General features: G+C 45.1%; 1 long non-coding RNA gene across 1 annotated transcript in view; it reads right to left on the minus strand.

Annotated features, from left to right (window-relative positions):
• Nucleotides 1-386: 386 nt before the first annotated feature.
• Nucleotides 387-22,450, minus strand: part of LOC137377323 (uncharacterized) — a 191,868-nt gene continuing 169,804 nt past the window's right edge. The window contains exon 3 of the long non-coding RNA XR_010976390.1: nucleotides 387-430. This is a non-coding gene — a long non-coding RNA (uncharacterized lncRNA). The remainder of the gene's footprint in view (nucleotides 431-22,450) is intronic.

The raw sequence follows: 22,450 nt of genomic DNA on the forward strand, positions 1-22,450 counted from the left end.
CTTAATTAATCTATTTGCCATAATATTACAAAAATATTCTTGAAATGAATGATTGTTTTCAGTGAGATACCAAATATCTGCCAGCACTTCCCTAAGTTGCACGTGCTTTGATTTGCTGTGTTCTTGTTATGCAATGATAATATAAAACCTGACAATTCTGATAAGTTGAGAAGTGAGCTATGTAATGAGAAATATCATCCTGATAGTTTATCTCTTTCACTGGAACTGTGCAAAGAGCCATTGCTGACACTCAAGAGGTACAACACATTACCTCTTTAAAAGTCAGTGAGATTCATACCTCTTTTCATTCATACCTTCACTCTTTGCAACAGCTGCTTCCTTCAAGCATGGGTAGAAATTTCAGGTTTTCAACGGCAACAACTCTTCAAATAATGACAACACTGAACACCTCTTCTGCCCATGACAAGACCTGAGTGTGAAGAATAAGATAATGTTAGTATATTGGCCCTATACTCTTCAGTCAAATATACTAAAAGATAGCAGAAAATATTTCTCTTCAAGGTTTAAGAAATCAAAAATTATGGGTTAGTTGTGCAGCTAAAACTGAAGTCACATCAACTCTGTCCCCTTACAATGAAGTTTGGAGACTTGGGAGTAACTAAAGCTGAAGGTTTGTTGGTCGTAAAGAAGTGCTCCTTTTCCCGAGCCCACAATTTAAATTTATTTAGCCACCTTCAACAAATTGGTTTCTAAACTAAATTCATGAATGGAATTGGGTCAAACTAATCCAAGTTACTACAACAATTGTATTTTTAACTAACTTGTATATCTGTATAGTTTAGGCTATAAATTATTCTTACTTCCAATAAAGGCAACCCTTTTATTGGCAGTCCTTTAATAATGAGATCCCATTGTCACAAATAATAGATCAATATTCCATAAAAGCAGAAGGAAGAATGGAACAAGGAATGGCAACTGAGCCCATTCCTTCAATAGATCATGTGTAATCTATTATATTGTCAACAGATTTAACTAGCAAAGGAAATATTTTGAATAAAACTCTGGACTACCTAGCTAGCCTTACATCATTCAATTCCACAACCTTCCGAAAACTCTGCATTTCTCCAAATCTGGCCTCCTGTGCAATCCCCACATCCTTCACTGTGCCATTGGCTGTCTAGGTTCCGAACTCTGGAAATCTTTTTCTAAACATCTCCAACTTTCTCTCTTCCTTTAAGAAACTCATAAAAACTGACCTTTTTGGCCAAGTTTTTGGTCAATTTCCCGATTGTCTCCTCCTTTGTCTCAGTGCCAACTTTTGTCTAGTTATGTTTCTTTGAAGCAGCTTGGGACATTAAAGGTCCTTATATTAACGCAGGCAGTTACTGCTGTAAACTAGCACCCGGGCTTGTAAGAAAATTCCATGTTTCCAGCAGCACAAAATCCAACAAATCAAAAATCTTGCGAGATGAGGTACCTACTGATAGCCAGAATTCAATGTTTTGACAGTACAGGTATTGAATGTGGCACCAGTCATGTATGCTATCATTTATGCACAAAAGTTTCTGAACATTTCAAAGATGCGACTGGCACCCTATCTTTGATCGTGTTTACAAAGTACTCTAAATATTTTGGTGGATCCCATTTTCTGGCACCACATTGATGGACACAGGATACTGTTGCTTTTCATGTAGCTTAACTTTATTTACTATTATACTTTAACACCATCCATTATTCCAGGATGATTGGCTTTCCTGACATGAACAATTCAATTAGCAGTAGTCTTCAAGCATCACTTTGTGTAGTACAGGTCCGAATCTGGCTGTCCAAAAACCATAGTTGTCCGAAAACCAAACATTTGAAAATAGTCAAACCGTATTTTGCTCAGTTAAATTCTTATTTTTAAACTTTTCATAGACAACGTAAAAGGGCTGATATGCAGAGAAAATAGTTATTATAATAAGACTAAAATGTAGCATTATTTTTATAAAGATTAACCAAAGCAAGACTAAAGCTAAAATGATTACAGAGCCAGCACACTACAGTATAAGTCTCTGGAAATTACATTGAGGCTGTATAATGTATGGATAAGACTTCCACTGGAACACTGTGTGCAGTTCTGGTTAACACATTTGAAACGGGATGTTCATGCATTGGAGGAACAAGCAGCAACAAGGATGATCCCAAGTGCAAAAGGGGATGAACTCAGAGGCAAGATTAGAGGAGCTTAATCTTGACAGTCGAGTGACCAAAATAGGGAAAATCCGGAATCCGGCACAGTCTCGGTCCCGAGGGTGCCGAATTTTGTCTATTGGGCCTATATTAACACTAAGGCTCAAATATTGTAGTCAGTGGTGAACAAATGATGCTCGCCATTAATTATATTTACAGCTGCCCACAGACACTTTGTGGACTTTTGCACAGCAACTTACGGCCATCGGGGATCTGCTGCAGTGTAATGCACTCTAGAGGGGATCTGAGACTTGCGTGAGCAAGGCAAACAACAGCGTGTCTCTTCAACCAATCACATTGAAGAATCCTGACTGAGGCATGCAGAGACTTAATGAGGAAATGTAAGTTAGTAAGTGAGTTATTCAATTCAATGTAAAACCACATACAGAAAGTGAAATAAAGATAGGGAAATAAAGATGGAATTAAGAGAGAGATAAAGAAACAGAAAGAAAAGGTTTTCAAAGAAATACATTTTAATTTTAATTTTTTAATTTCCAACAATAATTAAAATTTGAAGGAATGAGACTCCACATGTGTAAAAGTAAATATACTGTGCCAGACAGGGTATTTGGTATTAAGACTTAAAAAAAACCCATTAAAAACTCATTTACAGTTGAATACACAAGCCTTAACCTTTTCTGACATGTTTAGTAGATAAGTACAGCAAAGCTTCTGATTTCTGCACATAACTGTACATGTATAGACACTGGAAGTTGCTATACATTTACTCCTTAATAATGGTGAGTGCTGATAGCTTCACAATTATCCCTACTGCAAAATCCAGGCCATTGTAGATAAAGCTTTAGAAACTGGTAATCTGTCTTTTGCTGACTATCACAGTTGTTTTTTATTAGTAAGATCTTTAAGGTATTCACATAGTTCATATGTTAGTTACACGTTTCCTATATGTTCCCTTTCTTAGGTGCCACGCTTGTATACATAGATTTTAAAATATATATATTCAGATTCTGGCTATCAAGGATGATGTGATCCTTTAGAATACTGCAATTTAGTTAAATTTAAATGGCATTTAAATTCCTGATCTTCCTGATACATTACAGATGCTTGGACATAAGCTTGATAAGCTGACAGGCACATAGGATACCATTAACCATAAAGATTTGTGTTAAAGGGGTACCGTGAAATTTTTGTGACCTAAGTTTAATTCAATACTTATTACTCTTTACTGGGGTTTCAAGATATAAATCTGTTAAAATTAGAATTCTGAATCCTTTTATTGTGACAAATGTGCACATTTGTGGGAAAAATGTTGTATAAAAATCAACCATTCAGATTTGGAAGGTATTAAATAGATTTTTTAGCTTCATATGGCCTTAAGAATGTAATGTTATCTCCACACTTATCATAAAATGTAGTTAGGCTCCTATCACATGAATATTTCATGCTGAAAATTTACTGCAATTCACTGAGGCCTCCAAACCTCATAGAGATTCATCGCACCAAGTCACAGAAGGAAGTTTAATAAGGAGGGCTGAGTTGCAAATTCTGTAGAGAGGAAAAGGAAGTATGAGCGGGATTTTGGATCATTTGAGAGAGCGAGTTAGAGGCTGGGCATTCACTTAAACCTGCAACCCCCCCAACCGAGACGGTGTGCCAGTTTCCCCAACTGAGACCGGCACACTCAGATTTTGAAAGGTGCTTTCGGGAGCTGGAATAGGGAAGCTGCCTGTGCTGCTTAGATGTCCACTTAAGGCCAATAACGAGCAAGTTGTCAGCTTGTTTAAGGGATGGCAGCCACGTAGGTGGGCCCGCTCCCAAGAGCTGCCAGCTCAATCAGAGGGCCAGCAGCTCAGCAGTGCTACCAGGGGAGGTGGCCATTATTGGGGATGCACCTGGAGGATGAGGGCGTATCGATGGCTGTGCCCCCTCAAAGTCAGGTGAGTGGGGTTTGGGAGCATCGGGGCCAGTCGGGCAGGCGCCGGCACGGAGCGGGGTGAGGTTTGCTGAGGACAGACTGCACCAATGCCGTGGGGATGGCCGCTCCGTGGGACAAAGAGGGCCCATAAATGGGGGCCTGCTCCCACCGCACACGGGTAGGACGCCACGTAAACCCGAGCAATCTCCCAGCGGGCTCTGAAGGGGCCACTTAAGTCACTTAATCGGGCTTTCCAGGTGGGTGGGCTGTCTGCCACCTTTCCTGCTGTTGGCGAAATAGCATGGTGGCAGGAAGACACCGGACACCCCCCAATGCCTTCCCGTGGCATTTGACCAACTTCCCTCTTCCCCGCTGGTAAGGGCTAGTAAAATTAAACTCTAGGATTTTGGTTTTAAGCGTTGGGTTCTACATGGCATCAAAACCATAACATGGAGAAGGAGGAGGTGGCGACATAGCGGGGCGTGATTTGCAATGGCGGGACAGAGACAACAGGCAACATTGAAGAGAGAAGGCTGAGAGATGGCACTCATTCACAGGCAAAAAGTTATGCTGAGTGACAAGCAATATCCTTCATATCTTCACTCTTGACAAGGGCTTTTGGTGGGGTGGGGGGGGGGTGGTTTAAGGCAGACTCTAATGCCAACAAAGGAAGAGCATAGGAGGAAATGGGATCAAGTTTCTCCAAGCTTAGTCTGACCAGCGTTGAGGATTAGAATCTGGCAGAGCAGAGGCAGATCCCTGGGCAATGAGGGTGAAGGGGTGAGGAAAGAGGGGCAGGAAGGCTCCAGAATCTGCTCAGTCTTCACCAGTACACTCCATCGCTCTGTCACCACTCGCTTCCCATGCTCGGGAGTTTCGCAAACATGAAATGGAAACACACAAGTCAGCCTTATTGCAACAACTTTTCCAGTGCTTTATGGCTGAACAGTTAGCTATTATTTACATCATAAACACTCATGACCCACCAAGTGACATCACTGATGCGGTGGCCTCCGATGACAGCCACTCCTACGAGGTGCTCTCCTGGTGGCTGAAGATGAGGCAGAGGCAGGCTGCTTGCTAGTGTCTGTCTGGGACTGAGATTCTTGTGGCGGCAGTCCTCATCATGGAGGTGCCAGGCGGTGGGCACCTCCAAAGGCTGCTGCACCGGCAATGCTGTGGGAGCATGCTCAGTCACAGGGCATGACTTCACAGACGCTTCATCCGTCGGAAGGACCATGGAGATGAATGAAGATGATGGAGCCCTGTGAGGAGAGGCCCCTCACCATCATGTCCCCTCCTCATCCCTTTCATAGCACCCATGATCGCTGGAGAGGACCACTAGCTGGGGCACAGCTGGCATCGATTGCATGCTTTTTTGCGCCATTTGCGCCACTGACCACTGACTCCTCCATTCTTATCCCATAACACTGCAGTGCCTCAGGTAACTCCAACATGTGGGCACACATTTCATGCTGATTCTCCAGCTAGAGTCGCCTGTTTCGTGACTCCAGAGGCTTTGCATCTCCACCTGCTAAGTCATCGAGTTATACAGCACAGAAAGAGTAGGGTTGCGTCTGCCCTCTATCCTCCGAGGGGCACTGGCCACAGCCAACTCTGCCACCCCCATCTCCTCCTGCTCTGAGGTGATGTGCGTCTCACCCTGTGCCACTTTCTCTATTGATGCATGAGGACCCACCGAGGTGCATATGTCTGTGCTGGTGGAGGGTGCACTTGTAACATGTGACGGTGCAGGATCCAAGATGTCTTCCTCCTCTGACTCCTTGGGAACTTATCCTCTGAGTGTGGACTCTTGCCCTTCTGCAGCTGGCCCTGTGGGAAACATAACAGAAGATGGCAATGAGATATCAGTACAGTCAACAGATGCTTCTGCCACTTGAAATACTGAGATGACAGCTTGTGCATTCTCTGTACCCAGCATCACTGGTGCTGAACACTCTGGCAACATCAAGGGCCTGCTTCTCAAATCACCTCAGTGCAGCGAGCTGTGTAGCCCAATTTCCAGGTGTGCCCTCTCATTCTCCTGAGTATTCAACTCCTTTTTGGCCTGCCAGGTGAAGAACGATGCCGTTTTGACAATGCCTCCCTCCGCCTCCACTTGCAATTTCTCATTTGCAGACGATATTGCAGTCTGCACTCCAGCCTCCTGACCAGCAGCACAAGGGTTCTATGCTTATGGTCAGCAAGGCACCTGAGCACACCCCTCTTGCATGGTGAGATTTCTATGTGCCCTCAGGATGCCCCTCTCTTTTGAATTCTGATGCCTGCTGACCAGGAGGCTTGCCATCTGGGTCTCTCTTGCTACTCACCTTGTCAGACCTAAGAGGGTCATTAAAGTGTTTCCGACACTGCACCCAGTTCCTCCACACCACTCTTCTGCTGCTGACCTTGTGTGCCACCTCCAACCATACACTCTTGGTGAGTTTTGAGGGCCATCTGTTGCTGCTGACAGGGAACAGAAGGTTCCTGTCCAGAGTCACCAGCTCCAGCAGGACCTCCAGTGAGTCATCAGAAAAATGGGGGGGGGGTTGTCATGGCACGGGGGCCCTCCCTGCCCACTGCCCTCTGCTCAGTTTGTGCTTCCATTTTCTGGGAGAACGGCAGCCTCAGCAATGGCTGCTGCCTGACCTTTAAATTGGGCCTGCTACCGACCTAGTACTGTCTCCTTTCCATGTCCGTCACCGCTAATTGGGCAGTGAATGCGACTCTTGGCCAATTAAGTGCTTTACAGATCAAAATATCAGTGCATGCGCGTTTCCACATTGGTGCGAGGTCGGGACCCAGAGATCAACGCAATGCCAGGGTTCCAACCTGGGAATTGAAATCCCGCCCAATAAGTTTATGTGAGAGATAAAAACAAAAAAAAAAGACACAAGAAACACTGGCCCCAATTTTATCTTTGTACCAGTTTTCAGCAGGAGATGTGAGGGAGAAACTCATCCGCTGCTCTTGAGATGAAACCTGGGGTTTTTTTTTACCCCTGGCTTCGTTTATTCACTGGCCAACTTACCACCCATTCCAGTGGGAAGTTGATGGGATAAGGTAGCAAATTGTGCTGCGATGAGACTGCCCGCCAAGACCTGGTAACTGCCAGGATCAGCTCAGGGCCATCCTATTAGGGCCATTCTATTCCTCCCGTAATAAAAACTATTTTTTAAGGCCTCGTCTAGCCTGAATCCGCTTATCCGCGAGGTTGGCCCAGCAGGAAACCATATGGCTGCTTCCTGTTCAGGCTTCCAAGTTGAAATTGCACTTGGGTCCCACTGACTTCATCTGGATGAGTTTAATTTCCCATCCTCCCAATTTATACCCCCAAAGATTATGGGGGGAATTTTATCCTGGCAGCAGGGGTCTCGACGTCTGGAGAAACCGACGCCAAGATCCCCATGTCGCCTCTTCTATGGAAGGCCCACCGAATTTAGTGCCAATCAGGCACTTAAGAGGACAGCGGCGGGCCTTCTGTTGGATCAAGGACCCCTTCACCATAAGTCATACGCTTGCAGAGCTGCCAGCTAATCAGAGGCCTGCAGCTGCAGCGCCACCGCGGAGGTGGTCGCTGCTGCTGTAGGTGCACTTACCAGAGGACGAGGAGCATTGTTGGAACCAGGCCTCAGGTAGGCCAGGGCAGGAGGGGTCTCGTGAGGTGGGGGTCATGGGGAGGAGGGGTGGGGGGGGAGGTTGGCAGCAAAGGCAGGTGGGTGCCCTCAGCAGGCCCCCCTCATCCCGATGCCAGACCACTTGTTCAGGCAGTGTCTTTTAACGGAGGACCACCATCCCACCACCCCCCACCCCCATCCCCATGAAGCCAGGAAGCAGTCCGTACAGTTTTACATGCCGTGCTCCCAGTGCAGTGACAGGGCCGCCCACCTCACGGCTAATTGTGGATGCGGTGGGAAGAGGCCTTAATTGGGGGTTAATTGCCCAGTTAAGGGCCTCAATTAGTGATGGGGCGAGAAGGCCTTGAACAGGCCTTCCCAGCCTGGACTAAATCTTGCGGAGGCAGGATGGTGGCGGGGGGGCGGTGTTTCCCAGCATCATCCCGCCAGATTTTATGCTCTTCCCGCCTCCAAACATGGGGGATAGCATAAAATTCCCCCTACAGCTGCCAACAACCATCAAAAGCTACAATTATGTTTACCAAGCCCAGTTAATTACTTTCTACCTATCTAAAGTAGTCAATTTCTCCAAAAATCTAGACAGCAATGAAACGACAAATCAACTACAATCATGGAATGAATGTAATAGCTTTTCCAGGGATATTCTAATGACATTAAATTAAAAGTCAGTCTGACACACTGAACTGACTATAGAGAAAATGATGCGCAGCCACATGCTAACCTGTGTCGCTAGCCTGAATATTATGGTTCATAACCCAACACCTAGAGATAATGAAAACATTTCCCCTTAACATTCAAGAACATTACCATTGCTGAATCCTCCACTGTCAATATCCTTGGGGGTTACCACTGACCACAAACTTAATTGGAACAGCCATATAAATGCAAGAGCAGATCAGATGCTGGGAATTCTGAGGGGAGTAACCTACCTCTTGACTCTCCAAAGCCTGTCCATCATCTACAAGGCACAAGTCACAATGGAATACTCTTTATTTGCCTGAATGGGTGCAGCTCCAAAAACACACAAGAAGCTCGACACTGTAGGGAAGACTGGCTTAGGGAATCATGGAATACTTGGCGTAACTTGGATCCCTGAAACTTAAGAAAAGCTTGCCTGTTAGACACCCAAATCATATGAATGACCTAATCAAAAGGTAAACAAGATCAGGAGGGAGACACCCGAATCACATGAATAACCTAATCAAGAGGTTGATGATGTGAATAATATAATCAAGACAGGATGAGATGAGGGAAGACAGTAGGTGGGAGATTATGTAATTAAAGAAACAGCTTGTCAAGTAACCCTCTGGTAGCTATATAAATTAACTGCTCAAACATTGTACTGTTAGAATCCCTATGATCATTCATAGAAACATAGAAAATAGGAGCAGGAGTAGGCCATTCGGCCCTTCGAGCCTGCTCCACCATTAATTATGATCATGGCTGATCATCCAACTCAGTAACCTGTTCCCGCTTTCACCCCATACCCTTTGATCCCTTTAGACCCAAGAGCTATATCTAACTCCTTCTTGAAAACATACAATGTTTTGGTCTCAACTGCTTTCTGTGGTAGCAAATTCCACAGGCTCACCACTCTCTGGGTGAAGAAATTTCTCCTCATCTCAGTCCTGAAAGGTTTACCCCGTATCCTTAGACTGTGACCCCTGGTTCTGGACTCCCCACCATCGGGAACATCCTTCCTGCATCTACCTGTCAAGTCCTGTTAGAATCTTATAGGTTTCTATGAGATCCCCCCTCATTCTTCTGAACTCCAGCGAATATAATCCTAATCGACTCAATCTCTCCTCATACGTCAGACCTGCCATCCCAGGAATCAGTCTGGTAAACCTTCGCTGCACTCCCTCTATAGCAAGAACATCCTTCCTCAGATAAGGAGAAGGTGTGGCCTCACCAAGGCCCTGTGTAATTGCAGCAAGACATGTGGGGATGTGGTAGGAATATGGGATTAGTGTAGGATTAGTATAAATGGGTGGTTGATGGTCGGCACAGACTCGGTGGGCCGAAGGGCCTGTTTCAGTGCTGTATCTCTAAACTAAACTAAACTAAACATCCTTGCTCCTGTACTCGAATCCTCTCGCTATGAAGGCCAACATACCATTTGCCTTTTTTACCGCCTGTTGCACCTGCATGCTTACCTTCAGCGACTGGTGTACGAGAACACCCAGGTCTCACTGCATATTCCCGTTTCTCAGTTTATAGCCATTCAGATAATAGTCTGCCTTCCTGTTTTTGCTACCAAAGTGGATAACCTCACATTTATCCACATTATTTGCATCTGCCATGCATTAGCCCACTCACTGAACTAGTCCAAATCACCCTGAAGCCTCTCTGCATCCTCCTCACAACTCACCCTCCCACCTTCCTTCAGTTCCTCTCTCTCACTAAGCCATGTGTTCCCCAACATTTCTGGTATGATATTTGTGTCCTCCTTTGTGAAGACAGAACCAAAGTATGCATTTAGTTAGTCAGCCATTTCTTTGTTCCCCATAATAAATTCCCCTGTTTCTGACTGTAAGGGACTGACATTTGTCTTCACCAATCTTTTTCTCTTCACATACCTAAAGAAACTTTTACAGTCAGTATTTATGTTCCTTGCAAGCTTGCTCTCGTTCTCTATTTTCCCTTTCTTAATCAATCCCTTGGTCCTACTTTGCTGAATTCTAAACTGCTCCCAATCCTCAGGTCTGTTGTTTTTTCTGGCAAATTTATATGCCTCTTCCTTGGATCTAATGCTATCTCTAATTTCCCTTGTAAGCCATGGTTTGGCTACCTTTCCCATTTTCCTTTCGTGCCAGACATGGATAAACAATTGTTGCAGTTCATCCATGCGTTCTTTAAATGTTTGCCATTGCCTATCCACCGTCATCCCTTTAAGTAAAGTTTCCCAATCCGTCTTAGCCAACTCGCGCCTCATCCCTTCGTAGTTTCCTTTACAAAGATTCAGCACCCTAGCCTCAGAATCAACTACGTCACTCTCCATCTTGATGAAGAATTCTATCACATTATGGTCACTCATCCCCCAATGTCTCGCACCACTAGATTGTCAATTATTCCTCTCTCATTACACAATACCCAGTCTAGGATGGCCTGTTCTCTAGTTGGTGAGAGTATGACTTCTCCTTGCATGATCACAACAAATATCGCTCATTTGAACAAGCCATCTGACTCTGGAGGGGTTTTTGGGTACCGGGGCAAGCCCTCACTCGTTATATTTGGCATAGTCGGCAGGATACACCACATCGGGACTGCGACAGTGAGGAGACCAATCAAGGGGTGTGTACCTTTTATTTTACCACCCATAGTTATGAAAGGTCTATTTCACAGTCGCGGGACTGGTACTTTAAGTGGGTATCAAAGAACCAACGCCTAGAGACTCAAGTGCCGAGCAATCAAAGCAGATGCCAGGATAATAGGTTGCAAATTGAGAGAACCGGGCAGACAGCTGCGCTGAGAAAGCCGCAACGCAGAGCCACATAGTAGGTGAAGCCACGCAGGGGATTTTGAGGTATCCCACAGGCCGTTATCATGCAGGAGACCGCGCTGAGAGAGACCGCAAAGCAGACTTTCTCAAGACGTCGAGCTGTGCAGGGGATTTAAAGGGTATCCCGGAGGTCAATACCGCCCAGGGGATTTAAAGGGTATCCCGTAGGTCCATATACCACGTAGGGGTTTTGACGGGCATCCTGTAGGTCAATACCACCCTGGGGATTTGAAGGGTATCCTGTAGGTCAATACCGCTCAGGCAGACCACACGCTGACGGAATGACCAATAGCACAGAAGGTCTAGATTTGGGACCGGATGGGTCCCTCACCAGGTTTATAGCAGATAAATATGAAAATTTGATCAGTAAGATGAAGAAAGTGGATGGAAATCTAATGACTCCCCTGAAGCATAAAGAGCATGGTGGAAGGGCCACAAAAATGGTCAGAAGGATAAGGCAATTATGATCAGAATCAATTCTTATATGGGACTCTGCCAGCAAGTCCACAAACATTCCCAAAAGCAGAAACAAATTAACAGTGAGTCCAGGAACATGTTCAGAGATAGAAACAAGTTTCAGAAAACAATTGATAGAAATTACATGAGAAGTACAACAGTAGCCTAGAATGCTGTTGAAAGGACAAAAGAAGAAAATCTTGTGTGTGTGTGTGTGTGTGTGGGGTGGCGGTGTGGGGGTGTGTGGGGGGGTCTCTGTATGTTGGTGTTTGGTCTCTTTGTGTGTTCGGAGGTTGTTGAATGGCAAATGTGAATGTGTGTGAAGCGTCTCTGAGTGAAGTATTAAATTGTTGTAAGTTAAAAGAATAAGCTAGAAGAAGCTACAATAAAGATGAGTGTTTAAGTTATTTGAAAGCATTGCTTCCAACTTGCTTTGTTTGGTGGTAGTGAAATTTATAGGGTGGGTCCAGGTTGTACAGATTTCGGATGACCCTGTTGGTGAGGCAGAACAGTAGATGCAGGGGTCCATATGTAAAGACAGACAAATGAAGGCAGTCTAGCTGTTGGTTTATCAGGCTAAAAGTAAGCAGCAGGAGGAAAAGTGTAGCGAGTAGGGGTTGGATTTTACCTTAGGCAGAGGGGAATTCGCTTCCGACATAAAGGTTGGTGGCGAACCTGCTTCCGCCTAGCCTGGGGATCCGTCCCGTATTTTACGGGTCCCCGGGCTTTAATTGGCCCAAGGCGGAACCTCCACCCACTTGAGGGAGGAGCTCCCGCCTCAGTGAGCTGCCGGCCAATCAGCGGGCCGGCAGCTCTTAGTCCCAGCAGCACCACTGGGTGCGGTGGCCACTGCTGGGACTGCAGGCCAGCCGATGCCATGGAGCCTGGAGATGAGGTAAGTTGGGCTTGCTTCACCAGGGGGATCGGTCCTTCCCCGGTGAGGCTGGAGTAGTCGTTTGAGGGGAGGGGGGCATCCTGGGTCCTGGGGGTGGGTTGGGAGGCGGGGGCAGCCCTCAATCGGACACCCTATGCCCGACTGCCATGGCCACCACCCCCCCCCCCCCCCTCCCCCCACCAAGTCCGGGGCACAGAAAGGCCGGCAGCTATTTCTGGGCGGCCTTTCATGTCCCCAGCATGCCCGTTTGCCATGGGTAAAATACCTGTGGAGGCGGGCTGTTCCCCCCCCCCCACAACTCAACCACCATAAAGTTCACCGGAGGCGGGAGCAGGGCGGGTAGGCCACCCCCACACCACCATTTGACCCGCTGGGATGGTGTAAAATTCAGCCCTAGGAGTTAGAATTGAGTAAATTAAGGAAAGAGAAGGAAGATAGGTGTGCCATAGTTGACAGGACGAACAGTCAATTATGAAAAGAAATATAGAAGACAAATAGAAGAGACAGGTCGGTGGGCTGGGAAAGTGGAGTTCCTGAAGAGATATTGTGCAGATACATCAAAGGAAAAGAGGGAGGCGGCGAGTGATTGCTGAAGCAGAGGTGTAGTGAAGCTGAGCAGGAGCGAGACGATGTTAAGGCCACCTACCGGGTTTTACAGTCAGAGTGCGAGACCAGGATAGACCATGCATTAAGCTCAGGGATTTCCTGAGCCGTACCAGAGGATGGGAGAATGGCTCGAGACACCTGGGACGAAATGAAGACTTGGGTAGCGAGGGCTATGGGCCTCAGAAAAGGCGACGAATATCAGTTAGTTCAGAATACTCATCAAAGAATGACAGTGAAAGGCTGCTGCTTTGTGAGAGTTTATCTTTTTCCTTTAGTTTCTAATTATAGTCGTTGCAAGACATTTGAAGAAGGGAGAATTGGGACCATTGACGTAATTGATGTATTTCTGTTTCCCTTCCTTTAAACGCACGTGCTGCTCTTTTCTGTCTGTGGGTGTGTGTGGATTTATTTATTTTATTTGGACACATGATGCTTGTGTGCTTGAATTTGTGATTTTTAGTGCAATTTTAAAATTGAGACATACTGGCACAAACTTCCGGCAACTGGGGATGAAGCTCCAGTTTGTTTTCCAAATATAAACATCAGTCCACAGCCTGGTAAAAGTCCAGCAGAAACCCAATTTTAGCCTTTCAAACTTTTGCAGCAAGTTAAAGAAGACGCAATTCAAATGTGGTTAAGTAGGGAACATCAGAACTTGGAAGTTATTCTAAAGGACAGGGAAAAGTTGTTAGGAGTAGGGGATCAAGTGATTGTTCGGGTCTCACTTGCAAAACCAGGCTTAGCATCTCGCTGGCAAGGATTTTATGAGGTCTTGATGACCAGCAACACATGTACGTGTGGATGCGGAAGGGAAAGACCAGTGGAAACACTGGACACAAATCAAGGAGTATGGAAACGCAAAGAATAATAAGGACTAACCAGTGACGACCGGCGTCCACTATGATCTCTTTTTATAGGACCATGAAAACTGCAGTAGTGCTGTTACATCTGGCAACCACGAGTGCGGAAGGAACCAAGTCGATTGACTGGGGTCCCAACCAGGCCTGTTCTATTAGAACTTGAGCGATGCCAATTGCGATCGGGCGCGTGGAACTTTAAATGTCACGGTTAACAAACTAGTACCCCTAAGAAGCAGCTCAGGGCAGTTGGGAATGGGGAACAGCAGTGCCTGAAGTTGCAAAACATGGCAATGAAGCTTCCCTTTTATACTTATAGCAGTCATGCATAAATCTAGCGTCAGTATCACCCACTATAGTTTTAACTTTATAACCCCTATTCTATCTGTATGCAGTTACTTGTTGGAATAAATTCTATTCAAGTTATTTGTTATTAAATTGTCTAACCAACGTGAATGTTGACTGTGGGGTCCCATTTTGAGTAATCTGTTCATTATTAGTATCTTGAACGAGAGAGGTTGTTAGACTCCACTGAGTATATATGAGCACATTGCTAGCTTTGTGACTGAACTACACAGCCTGATTCACTGATTCAATTGTAACTCATAGTTTTAAAAAATTGAATTGCTGGAATAATTGTGTAGAGCCAGTCAGCATTTATTAATGAATTACGGCTGTTAGTTATCATGAGCTTGCTGACTTCTAAATCATATTGAGCAAAGCAATGTCTAAATGGAATTTTAAGTTATATTTGAATTTAACCAACATGCTAGCAAAACACCAAAGAACCAGGGACATCCAAACCCTTCTCGGGGTAGAGATTATAGGGATCATGGGAGATAGCAATTGGCCAAAGTACTACCTCGTACCCAAATACACGACCCAGAGAGATTCCCTCCTTACAGGATCTCACTGGCTGGGTGTCGGGAATAATGTTGTCTGTCCACATCCCATAGGGATGAGGACCAGAGCCACGCATGGTTTTAATACCACCCTAAACTGTACCCTTGAAATTGCCAGCACCTGCCATGAACCGACGCAGGTGGCACATCATGGAGAAGGGGAATACTGCGTGACCACCAGCGAACCTTTATACCAGTACGGTAACATCCACTGCCCAGTGATCAACTCGAGTTTCTGCTTCCACCCCCGGGCCCCAACGACAATCGGACATTCGGCGATAACTCACATCCGGCCTCCCCATAGGGAGTAGATAAGCATAACTGATGATCTAATGAAGGACTTGTTGAGATGCGTGCTTCCTGAGGGAAGTGGCCTGGACAGCAATGAAGCAGTATCACCGAATCCAACAGGAAGTCAAGCAACTGGGAGAGGATATGGTAGCCGAACTGGAGGATGCATCGTGATGGGAGGCGGTTTGGGACTGGGGTATTAGGGTGGTCGTTCACCCCTGGATTAGAATTGATTCCCATGTACTGGTAGCGGTGCAGTTGCTAATTGCTATCGTACCCCGGCACCTAAATTGAGATGTTAGACATAATTTAGAAAATGTAATCGTGCAAACCTAACCGCCAGTCTGGCCAACAGTGATGGAGCAAGGAGCACTTAGCATTAGTTGGCTATCTTGCTAGTAGCCGAGGGCCAAAAGGGGGGGACTAAAGTGGTGTATCCCAGGAGTACCGCAGGTGTAACTAAAATAGCTGTAATTTATGTAGAATAAACAAAGTATCAATCCCAGACTAAGCCTGGTCACTAGGACGCAGGTGAGAGGATGCTAAGGAAAGATCCAAAGCTCATCAGAACTGGTAGGATCCCCATATTATTCGAAGGGCAGAGGATCCTAGGGTAATGCTACCTTGGGCCAGGAGCTGGCCAAGGGCCAAAAGGGGGGTCTGCAGGGGAGACTGAATTAGGGAATCATAGGACTTGGCATAACTTGGATCCCTAAAACTTGAGAAAAGCTTGCCTGTTAGACACCTGAATCACATGAATAACCTAATCAAGAGGTTGACGAGGTGAATAATATAATCAAGGCAGGATGAGATTGGGGAAGACAGTAGATGGGAGATGATGTAATTAAAGAAACAGCTTGTCAAGTAAACCTCATGTAAACTGTATAAATTGACTGCTCAAATATTGTACTAGCAGAACCCCTACGATCATTCGTGAGAGTAGGACTTCTCGCATGCTCGTAATACAGATTGCTCGTTTGAACAAGACGCCCAACTCTCGAGGGGTTTTTGGGTACTGGGGCAAACCCTCACCCCTTACAACACCATCCAGGACAAAGCAGCCCAGTTGATCGGCACCCCATCCACCACCTTCAACATTCACTCCCTCCACCACCAGTGCACAGTGACAGCAGTGTGCACCATCTACAAGATACAATGTAGCAAGTCACTAAGTCTCCTTCGACAGCACCTTGCAAACTTGCAACCTCTACCAGCTAGAAGGGCAAGGGCAGCAGACGCATGGGAACACCACCCCTGCAACTTCCCCTCCAAGCCACACACCATCCTGACTTGCATCTACATCACTGTTCCAAGTTTTTGACCCAGCGACAATGAAGGAACTCCCTTCCTAACAGCACTGTGTGCGCACTGACACCACAAGGACTGCAGCGGTTCAAGAATGCAGCTCACCACCACTTTCTCAAGGGCAATTCGAGATGGGAAACAAATGCTGGCCTAGTCAGCAACACTCATTTCCTATGAACCAATAAAAGGAGTCTTATGAAATTGCATTACTTTATTACAGAACCACTAAAGAAGGACTTACATTAATATAGTGCCATTCATGACCTCTTAAAGTCCCAAATGCTTTACAGCCAATTAATTATCTTTGAAATGTAGTTACTTTTATAATGTTGGCTATGCAGCAGCCAATGTGCATACAACAAAGTTCCACAAACAGCAATGAAAGAAATGCCAGATAATCTATTTCTGATGATGCTTGAGGGATAAATCTTGCCCAGGGAGAAATCACTGCTCTTCTTCAAATAGTGCCATGGACCTTTTATAACCACAGGGCATCAGTTTAACATACCATCTGAAAGATGGCATCTCCAACAACACTGCACTCTCTCAGTACTGCACTGCATTGTCAGCCTAAATGATATAATCAAGTGTCTGGAGTGGGAGTTGAACCCACAACCTTCTAACTCAGTGGTGAGAGTGATACTACTGCACACTCTAAGTGATATTATTCATGTGTCAGTTAAAACTGTGTGCAAAATTCGCTAAGTGTTTGCTGACTTGTTGATGAGCATATTAAAACATTATCAGATTACGGAACAAATGACATTAGTGCTCAATTTTGTACAGAACAGCAAATGGGATCATTGGCTATATAATGTTTCTGATTATATATAAACAAAACATCAATGTAAAAGTGATTTACACCAACATCATTCCTGCTAATTCGTTGCATTGCTCCCACAATTCCTATATTTTGGCAGCAGGAATCTGAAACTATTAGACCATAAAGAGGAGTTTTACTTTTGAACTTTCCTTCCTCATTTTAAATTGTCTGTTTCAGAAATCTGTCCATCTGTTTTGCTCTGCCCTAGGGCAGGTCCTAACTCAAGTCTCACATGAGATGGTTGAGCCACTTACTAGAGTAGCTGAGGCTATTTCCTTTTGCTTTCTTCATAGTTTTTATCTTCTTCCAGGTGGGCAGCAATCAAGGCGAAAGAGCCCCTTCTACTCTTACTATGTTGGCACACCTATCTCACATGGACTGCAGCGGTTCAAGACGGCAGCTCGCCACCACCTTCTCAAGGGCAATTAGAGATGGGCAATAAATGCTGGCCTAGCCAGCGATGCCCACATCCCATGAATGAATAAAAAAAACACCCATAAGTTACCCCCCATCCCCCTTCCCACCCCAGCTGGATTTCCGGCACTGTCTGGAGTAGGGCCCATACCCAACCCTTCTAACTCAGAAGTTAGAATACAACTACTGAACCAGTGTTCACTCCATACAGACCGGATTATGACATTGGCTGGCAAAAAATATTCTTTTCCTAACTTGCTGGGACTGTTTGCAGTGTAGCTCAAACCCTACATCTGGTGACTCAATGGCCAGAATGCTTCCGATAAGTTAAAGGCTCACTCCAAATCAGCAGTACCTTGCCAAAGTTTAAAGTAGAGGCTAAATTCTCGAACTTCTCAGATAACAGAAACAGCCCAATGGCACATAAATTTTATGTCAGATTTTCAAACATTAAAAGTTTTGCATTATGTTACAATCGGGTGAGGAGGTGTCGAAAGGCTCCCCTCTTCTCCAACTCCTTGTTTGACCGCAACAGGGTTTATTTCTTTTAAAAAGTGGATATGCTTACCAATTAACATATGGAATAGACTTTCCACAATTCTGTCACAAATAGCATTTAAAATTGCATCCAATTTGAAAAGTGTTTTTTCTCCCCCAGGTTTCTGCTGAAACTCAGATGCACAGCATCAAACGCAAAACCTGTTATGACCCAGCTGCATTGGGCAGCATCTTAAAAAATATTTGGGGAGAAATTTGTTCACATATACGCAGGCTTACCTTGATTCACTGGGGTAGACAGTGCCATTGAGCCACGGCCCATGTGGCATTCTTCGTTGATATAATTGAAGAACTCCACAGAGGCAGCACAGGTAGTGGCCCATGGCACTGTCTGCCACATCGAATCAAAAGAAGTCTGCCGAGCAGCCCTAGAATTGGCGCTCAGCAAACGAATCTCTCCCATTTTTTGTTAAATTTTGCTTTCAAAAATATTCCTTGATATATTTAAGAATTTTAAAAGGCTGCAAATGACTTTTTAAAAAATGTACAAAACTACTTTCCAGTTAGATTGGGGTACAGTAGTCAGTTCCTTAGTAAATTAAAAAAATTTCAAAAAAATTAAAACACACCTATCACTGTCCTTCTGCCCAAAAGATCCAGCTTAATTTTTGGAGTCTCTCCAAAGGCCTGTAAATGTGAACAATTCGTGGAGAATCCCAATGGTGGTTTATTCACCTTGGGGACATGACCAGTTTTATGTGGTGGTGACTGCTTCTCGCGCAATGTTTTTAAAACTAGAAAAAGATCACGCAAACTCAATTTCTGCTGAATGCAATTTGCACTTAAAATTGTGTGATCTTTTGCACTTGTACATCGATATTGGGGGAAATGTGCTGAAAAAAATCAGAACAATTGAGAGAAACTCTGGTTCACACCCTTTCCTCAGATCAAAACAGTTAACTCGATCAAATCAGCACAGCACCACAACCATTGTAAACACAAGTTTTTTCCAATCTCTGTCATGGGAGCACCACCGTGGCATAAGGAACAGTGGTAACGTTTGACACTCAAGGTGGCAAAATTGGACATTGTATAGATATCCAGATACTACAAGACAATGTGAAATTGGCCATTCAGAGGACACAAGGTAGCAGAATGACGCCATCCTCAAGCTGTGACCTCGGTAATGACAGGGAGGTGGGAAGGGAATTGTGGGAGCCCTAGCGGCCTGGAAACCCAGTGTTGTGTGATTGCCTTTAAGAGTGATTGATGTCCCTTTAAGATTTTAGTATGCGAATGAGCCAAGTACCAGGATACTGTCATGTGACCACTTGCCAGAGTCACTCTGTAACTATAACACCAAGAGGCAAGTGCTGTAAATAGTTAGCTCTGTACTCTGATTAATAGTTTAGTTGTTCAATAAACGTGTTTGAGATCTTCAATCAACTGAACTCCACATATCTAATTTATGTTGCATCAGGCAACATAAAAAGCTTCTCATTACATGGTGGCAGCTGTGTTGAGAAGACTGAATCCCAGATTGAAGACCATAGGAAAACAGCGATAAAAACTACCTACAACTAAAAGGAAAGTTAAATGAAACACTGGCTCAAACAGTGTAAAGAAGAAGAAAAAAAAGCTCATCTCCAGCTGTAGAGGGAAGAGCTGAATGACAGGCTGAAAATCAATCACTGTGAGTGGGTGAGTCAGAATGCAGTTTGTACAGAAACCTTGGTTTAAACAAATGCCTTTGAGGTGCTTGCAAAGTTGGTGATTGTATCAACACCCACTGAAGCATTTCAGAAAGACCACTTGGGGAGAAAGAAAGGTCACAGCATCGATGACCGGTGGAAGATGGCAGGAAGTAGGGGGCCATTGTAGCTGGACAACAGCACCTGCAAGTACTAGGTGCAACCAACAGTATCAAACGAACATACGAATTAGGAGCAGGAGTAGGCCACTTGATTCCTCGAGCTTGCTCCGCCATTCAATAAGTTCATGGCTGAACTGATTATTCCACATTTCCACTTACCCCCAATAATCTTCCAGTCCCTTGCTTATTAAGAATCAAGTATCAGCAACAACACCAGGTCGAGAAGAGCAAGTAGGCTGCATGGTAAGTGTGGTCTGTCCCACTCACAGCAAAAATGCCCTGCATTTCAAGACCTGTGCAAAGCATGCGGTGAAAAAGGGCAGTGGGCCCGCCTATGCAGGAATTCTGGCTCCAAAGATGCGGCAGGACACAGGCAAACAGAAAACAGGGCAACGGCAGTTGCAAGCCGATACACAAAGTCATCGGCGAAAACAGAACTGAGACAAGACTCAGAGCGAAGTAGTTCACAGACAGAAGACGAACAGGTGTTCCACATTGTGAACCTGACACATCACACTGATGAAGTCCAGCGACTGGAAGCTTTCAGCACGATAAACACCATGTGCCCAAAGAAAGCTGGCAAGCTGACACTCAAGGTCAAGATTGACACTGGCACTAATACAAGTATCCGACCAGTCCGAATCCTCAAAGATATGTACCACACTCACTAGAGATCAATGATACAAGTGACAACTGCCAAGTTATCTGCATATACTGGGTCACCCATCCCGTGCAGTGGCACATTAACAATGCAATGCAGTTATGGCAAGTTGGCATGGAAACCACAAATGTTCTTCCTAGTAGACATGAGCAGACCAGCAGTGGCAGGACAACCAGCATGTCAGGACCTCAGCATCATAAGCATCCACGGGAGCATTCCAAGGAGAAATCTCCAAGGACCAGAACGTTCTTGCAGACTCTGACAAGCATCAAACAGTGCAGTCTGGAAACCAAGGAACAGCACAACTGTTCTCTATGGAACCGCCAGCAGCACAATGAGCCAGAACAGACTGATATCTCTGTGAGACCAAGTACTCTTCCCACAACAAGTCCTTGACCTGGAGCCCCAAGCCTTCAGACACGGAGGATGAGGAGAGGCGAAGGACACGCAATGTCCTGAGGAGGTAGAAGAGGAATGAGCTGAAGCATTGTTTGCTGGTTCTTCGAGATGAGGTGCTGGAGCTTTCCAAGAATGACAAGGCCTCAAAAATGGTCATTTTGAGAAAAGCAACAGGCTGAAGGCTGAAGGCAGAGCACAACAGAAAATTAATGCAGAGAGGAACTTCAGAAAGAGCAGCAACAGATGAGACGCAAATTCCACAAACAAGAGTTATCAAACCACTGAGACAATATGTGGATTTTTGAGCCTCTATACTTGTAAAGTTCATAATCTCTATCCATGTGTAAATAATTTTGATGTCAATTTTATATGTTTTTGCTTTTAGCATTCAAGACTTATCTTTGGAAAGAAGGGGGATGTTGTGTGATTGCCTTTAAGAGTGATGTCCCTTTAAGATCTTAGCATACTAATGAGCCAAGTACCAGGATACAGTCATGTGACCAATTGCCAGAGTCACTCTGTTACTGTAACACCAAGAGGCAAGTACTGAAGTTAGCCCTGTACTGTGTTTAATAGTTTAGCTGTTCAATAAACCTGTTTGAGATCTTCAATCAATTGAACTTCACGCGTCTCATTTATGTTGCATCAGACAACATAAAAAGCTTCCTATTACACCCAGAGTATGGATTTCCCAGAGGTCCTGCTGAATTTAACAGACATTGGAAGTTGGGAAAGCAGTTAGACATCAGTTGTCAGACATTAGAAGGAGGAGAGTCGGACCTTGAGGTTCCAATTGAGGAGCAGTTTACAGATAGGTTTGAGGGGCCCGGGAGAAGCACTGCTGCTCCTCCTGATCGGCAATCAGTGTTGTAAAGTCTTGAACCTGATGGAGCAGCCCTTACCCCTTCAGATTCCAGTTTTCCTGAGGCCTGAAATACCCAAGGAGTTAATTGTGAAACAGAGGATAACCTCAAGCAAAAAGCCTCATTAATATATTTTATGATAGATCTGCCTCTAGAGAACTCGTTAGTCACCTGCCCCTCTCTCTCCAAACCACCTCTGTCAAAACCAGAAATGGGCATATTGGAGGTGGGCTGAGGCCAGGTTTTGCCATCTTTAATTTTTAACCCCCTACTACCTCCCCCCCCCCCCGCCCCGCCAAACCCACCTCCCCGCCCCTCCCTCTGGGTTAAAATTCCCGACTATGAGTCAGAATCCAGGCACCTATGTTAATCCTGTGTTTTATTTAACTAGCACAATT

The sequence above is a fragment of the Heterodontus francisci genome, chromosome 14 (assembly GCF_036365525.1).
Source record: "Heterodontus francisci isolate sHetFra1 chromosome 14, sHetFra1.hap1, whole genome shotgun sequence".
In the NCBI taxonomy this organism is placed as follows: domain Eukaryota; kingdom Metazoa; phylum Chordata; class Chondrichthyes; order Heterodontiformes; family Heterodontidae; genus Heterodontus; species Heterodontus francisci.